The sequence below is a fragment of the Pteropus medius genome, unplaced genomic scaffold (genome assembly GCF_902729225.1).
Source record: "Pteropus medius unplaced genomic scaffold, Ma_sr-lr_union100, whole genome shotgun sequence".
NCBI classification, from domain to species: Eukaryota; Metazoa; Chordata; class Mammalia; order Chiroptera; family Pteropodidae; genus Pteropus; species Pteropus medius.
In genome coordinates, this window is record NW_024354499.1 from 11393598 (window position 1) to 11400124 (window position 6527).

General features: G+C 32.4%; 1 pseudogene; it reads right to left on the reverse strand.

The window, feature by feature from the left end:
- Nucleotides 1-4884: 4884 nt before the first annotated feature.
- On the reverse strand, nt 4885-5003 carry LOC120594666 (uncharacterized; annotated as a pseudogene).
- Between the last annotated feature and the right edge of the window lie 1524 nt (nt 5004-6527).

The following is a 6527-nucleotide window of genomic DNA, read 5'->3' on the forward strand; positions in this document are numbered from 1 at the left end:
GTTGGACTGGGGAGTAGATCAAAATGAAAATAAGATAAATTTGCATAATTTGAGTAGGATCAGATTCTGGCAGACATTGAAGTCTGAAAAATAGTCCGCATGGAAACAGGAAATAAAAGACAAATCTTGGGCCACAGGGTAATGTAGTAAAAGAAAACTTGTTTGAGCAAGAGTATTTAGAGTTATTTGAAGAGGGAGAAAATGACCATTATAGAACCAAGGTGATAAGTGGTGGCCCACTGTAAAACTTGGCCTCATGCCTAGTATTTCATTTTATATCATTGAAGAAAATGTGTGTGTTGTCCAAAGTTATCATTTTCTCTATTATGTAAATTTCTAAGTGAGTTTAGAAAGCCAAGCAGCAGGGCACTGAATTACTAGGAAAGAACAATACTTTGGTACATCTTGACTTTCAGCCATATTCTTTTCTCTGAACTATATTTATTATATGAATCACTGATTTTTAAAGACCACATTGTCCTGTGGTTGTGCAAAGAAAAAATTCATTCAAGCTATTCTTCAAGGAAATTAGAAAGAAAGCATTTTTTACTGCCATGCTGTAGGCATTGTGAGCTGCTACTTTAGTGTTTTACTTAGTTCTTAAGGATGAATGTCAGCTGAGATTCTGGAGGTTGTAGCCCAAATTTAAAAGTTAAACTTTACAAAGTTACTCGTGTCAGGTAACATGAAGGTGGTGCATATGTTGCCAGCAAGTTAGGGATCAGCAAATTGCTGAAAGAGACATAAGAACAAGAGTCAATTCATCTCACGTTAAATCCTTTTTTGAAGAGTGTGCTTATAAATGCTATGTTAAAATTGACAAAAGGACATTTTCCAACCTATTACCGATGCCTATGTCATATATTAATTATATTTCTGGTAAATTGCCTCAATTACTTTTAATTCAAATCTATTTTTGTAATATCATGGAAGTTTAGGGCTAGAAGGGCCCTCAGCAGAACCTCATCTCATCTTGTCATTTCCAGCAGTGGAAACAGTTGTCTCACTGGTGAGTGCCATGATAGAGGTGGCTGGAGAGTTTATTTCAGGGATTCTTGTTAATGGCGCCACTGTCCACCTCTCACTTAAAGGCTTAAAGGTTCACAATCATCCTTAGCTTCTCCCTCTCTCTCATTCTCACCTGCTATTGATTCCGAAACTGTAATACTTCTTGTTTCTGACCCTTTTAAATTCCTTTTGAAACACTCTGATTTAAACCTCTGTTGCCTCTCATCGGAACAATTGTTTTTAGTAGCTGCACAATTCATCTCTACGCCTATTATCTCTTTTTCCACCTATCTTATAACATTGTACTTCCTGAAATTCATCCATTATTATACAACTCTTGATTAAAAATAGAAACTGTAAATCTTGTTACATGTCAATTAATTTCAAAATCTTTAATATTCATAACAGCACTCTTTGATGTGACCTCTACCACTTCTCTAATCTTATGCCTAATATATATGGAGAACTATGAGTGGCATGCTACTTATTACTAGGCAAATATGCCTCATATTTGTCAACTTCTATAATACCTTATAGCACCAGAATAAATATTTATAGTGCTAACTCTGAACAATAAAAACAGCTTAATTTATATTTAAATTTTTCTGGGCTAGGAAAAAAACTATGTTTTATTTGATATTTTATATAACTTTATATAATTATATAAATAGCAAATATATGTATATTTGTATATATACATATATATGTATGTAACTTGATTTAAAAAGATTGCCATCATAAATGGTTTTAACTTGGGGTGGCTCCATAGTGTAGTGGTTAGAATGTCTGCTTTACAAGCAGAAGGTTCTGGGTTCGCACCTGAGGTGGAGCCACGGGCCATACCCTGGGTGCGCCAGGCCCCGGGTGCACACAGCAAGCCTGTGGGAGGAGACACCCCACCTTCAGAGATCCAGTTCTTAAGGGGAAACAGCAACATCCATAGGTCAGTGGTGGAAGTGAGGAGGAGGGGAATTAAAGAGGGGGAAAAAATAAATAAAAATAAATGGTTTTAACTTATAACACTTTGATAGTTTGAAAATAAATTTTATAGAATGTTTCAACATTTTATTTTATTTTTATTTATTTTTTTAAGAATGCTTCAACATTTTAAAGGCTAGCTATTGTAATTACACCATCCCAAATGCTGCTTTTTTCTCCTTTTATACATGAAAAATTTATCTCCTAATACTAATTTTGATAGAAAATTACAAATTTTTCTCAAATTTCAATGCATACTTTTGCCTAAATTATACATAACATGTGATATCTAGTCAAAGAAATAATTTTAATATTTATTTAATAATTTAATAATTATTGTTAATAATTTTAGAGCTTCCAGACCCACTGGCCACAGAGCTTGGAGTCATGTCAGCTGGTAAAGAGTGACAGTGAAAAGCTAGACCTTGGCTATTTTCTTGGATCAGGCTCCCTCTTATCAGACATTCCCCTACCACCAGGATCACACTGCTAGTTACTGAAATTAAACTCTGCAGTCAATTGTCTAAGCTGGTTTATTGGCAGAGAACCAGGAATCTGACCATAAAATCTTAGAGTTTTGGTTTCTCTAAGTCTTATATTAAATGAAGCAAGTAATATTCTGATGCTAAAAAACTTATTAGTCAACAAGTATATTGGAGTAAGTCCTCTTAAAATTGGGGTTTAGGAAACAGATTCTAGAAAGGAAACTAAAAGCACCAATAAAATTAATGCATAGGCATCTGAGATAGAATTTGCTATCCATCATTATTTTCCTAATAGGTCTCTGTCCCAGAAAGAGGCGCAATTGTTTGTTTAAATACTAGGGAGAAACGGGAAGATAGGAAGTTCTTCAACCCTAGCCTGTTGCATTTGATCTGATATCCACATTCTGAACTAAGTTTGCTTTCCATTTCTCAATCTCACGTCTGAGCCTGTTGATAGGAACTTTGTGGTTGTGGTGTAACTGACTCCTCTTTAAAAGGAGTGAATGGTCCTACTTTGTGCTTTATTCACCTTGAAAGGAAACCTGTGAATGTTTACGAGTCCGAAAAGTATCCAAGTTCAAACTGTGATGCATTAGTAAATAACGAAGATTTCTTAGCTATTTTCAATTATTTCTCAGCCTAGAGAAAAATTTTGGCTGGTTTCTTAGGGTTTGCAAGTTTCTTCATGCTGTTTTAAGTCATGTATTTATTCTCTGTTGGTGAACTAAACATTATTTTCTTCTTTTTTTTTGTTCCTGCTATCATATGTGCTTCTTAGTTGTGCTATGCTTAACTCTCTTTCATGTTTCTATTGCAGACTCTTTCCAAATGTGTTCGTTTATTAATAATGTAAAATTATTTTCTCTGCAAATGTGTTCTGTTTTCTCTTTTCTCTCGTCGTATTTTTAAGTCTTCTTATATTATAAAGTTATATCAAGTCAAGCAATAAGTGGTATGTTCCATGCCCTCTTATTTAAGAATCGTTTATATATAAGCACTTATCTTGTATAATTACATTTTTGTGATGTGCATACTTGTTCACGGCAAAAACTTGACTAGAAACAATTTAATTATTTCTATTCACCCATCCCTCAAATTAAACATAGCTCCAATGCTGGTGTTTTGGAAATAAAGGAAAACAAAAATAAAACAAATACTTTTACCTCTTGACAATTAAAGAAGTATGAAGAAAAATGTAATAATCATGTTATTTTAGTAGAAATTTTAAAGAATTTCTAGTTCAACTTCTCTTTTGAATGGAGTGTCACTCAATCAACTGTAGCAGTACAATTGTAATTAAATATCTATTGAAATGAAGATTTTACCAATCCTCTTTATAATCTATCTTAATGGCAACAATCAGGGAAAAAATAAAAAGTACTAAGATCCAGGAATTAGTTATTTCAAGAATTTCCATCAGTTCTCATCTTAGTACACTATTTGAGGAATGCAAACATTTCCATATTTTGGGCCAGCAGAATGGAAGTTTAGTCCTTCGGTACAACTGGTTTTAATTTTTGGCAGAACTACATATTCAAGTCAATGTAGAGTTTGACAGATTCACTTCTGTTAAAACAACCTACACAGATCTAATGCATAACTGCAAAAGGTTTGTTTCAAAATTACAAAATATTAAAATGAATGATTTGTTTTAGATGTATACTTGGGATCTCATACATAGTGGAATAAGAGAAACAGCGTTACTGTCATTATCTCTATTTGCCTTTGAAATTCTCAAAGCATCTTCTCTGGTATGGTATTCTGTATCCATATATTTACCTCCTTAAAGTTCTCCGAATTCCATAGGTAAATAGGTAAATCCTGTGACTGTGAAACCAAGGTGAGTAGCTTCTACATCTAGAAATCTTGGCACTGGATATACTGCAGGCAAAGCTTTTCAGAGAGGAGAAATGACCAGTTAGTGATTCAGCACATGTGAGAGAAAAATCTATCAATTAATCAAGAAACAAATGCAAGAAATCCAACATAAAACAACTAGCAACATCTTATGTGGGGATCTAGGGTGAGATGAAATTGTGGGGTACTGCTGGAGGTATGGAGGTGAGGTTGTCAATCCTAGTACCCCCTAAAAACTTCAAAAAGGCCAGAGAATTTTGATCCATTCTAAGCAGTTTTGCCACCATGGTATTTGCTGCTTTACTAAGTACACATGGCATGCTCGTATAGTGAGATAATTTTCATTAACTTGGGCAGTTGTTCAAGAATAAAGGGTGAATTGCCAATAAAGGAGAGACTTAACTTGACACTTCGCAATAGCCCTGAGTTACAAAGGCCAAATAAACATCTACAGAATTTTAAAAATTTATTTTAAAAAGATAATTTACATACAATGAAACTCACACATTTTAAATGTAAAGTTAGATAAAGGTTTTTTGTTTGTTTGTTTTTTTAACGCCTACAGCACCTGGTATTCCTAGGTGGTCTCCCATCCAAGTACTAACCAGACCCGACACTGCTTAGCTTCCGAGATCAGATGAAATTGGGCACATTCAGGTTTGCATGGCCATAGACAGATAAGTTTTGAAAAGAAAAAAGTGTACATTAAGGTAACCATAATCAAGATATAGAGTATTCTATCACCCCAAAATACCCCTTTTGACCCTTTTTAGTCAGTTCTCGCCCTGCCACTCTAATCCCAAGAAACAATTGATCTGCTTTCTTTCATCATAATTTTCAGCATTTATCTGATGACAAATTATGCTAAACTTTTCATGTGTGCATTTACAATTGGTATATTTTCTTTGATAAATATTTTTTCAAATTATTTGCCCATTAAAAAAATTGGGTTGTTAGTATAATTATAGTTGTTATAAAAACTTCTAAAAATACATTTTGGATATGAATTCTTTGAATAATATATATTTTGCAAATATTTTCTCTTATGGCTTGACTTTACGGTTTTGCAACAGTGTCTTTTAGAGTAAAATATTTTAACTTCAAAGAAGTGTAATTTAAGATTTTCCTTGCACATGTTTTGCTTGCTTTCTTAAAAATCTTTGCAAAATGATGTCATGATTTAAGTCTATGGCTCATTATATTCACTTGTTCCAGCAACATTTGTTGAAAAGAATATATTTTCTCTCTTGAGTTACCCTGGCACTTTGATTAAAATAAATTGTTCATACAAGTGTGGGCGTATTCCTGTTTCATTGATTTATCCTTATGCCTATGCCATGCTATCTTGTTTATTGTAGCTTTATAGTAAATCTTGAAATCAGGAAGATGAACTTTGTTCTTTCTCAAAATTGATGTGGCTATTTTAGGGGTTTGCTTTTTCATATACATTTGATATTCACCTTGTCAATTTCTTTGAAATGCTGCTGGAGTTTTGTATTATATCATAAACTGTACATTGATTTGAGGAGAATTGCCATCTTAGCATATGTTGGTCTTTAACTTTTCTCAGCAAAGTTTTGTTTTCTGTATTTTTTAATATTTATTTTTATGTTTTTTATGTTTTTGGTGCAAATGTAAAATATATTTTGAAATTTTAATTTACAATTTCTTTGCTTGTGTATAGAAACACTATTATTACATATTGATCTTGAATCTCGCTAAGCTTTTATTAATTCTGGTAGTTTTGTTATACACGCTTTAGGATTTTCTATTGATGATTGCAAATAAAGAAGGTTTTACTTCCTGTGCATTTTACACTATTTTATTCTTTTTTTCATATGCACTGATTAAAACTCCTGTACAATCTTGAATGGAAATGGTGAAAATAAAACTTCTTTCTTTGTTCCACAAAGCTCTTTAATATAGCCCTCTGTTCCATTCCCAATATCAACAATTTATGTTCCTTCTTGTTTTGTTTTTAATATCAATTTTCTTAGAAAATTTTTAAACTTTTATTGATCTTTTCAAATAATTGACCATTGATTTCATAGATATTCTATATTATTATTCTGTTCTCTAATTTATTTCTACTTTTAATCTTCAATATTTCCTTTCTGCTTTATTTAGGTTGAATTTATTCTTTTTTTTTAGATTCTTAAGTTAAAATCATAGATAATTGATTTTAGACTTTTATTCTTT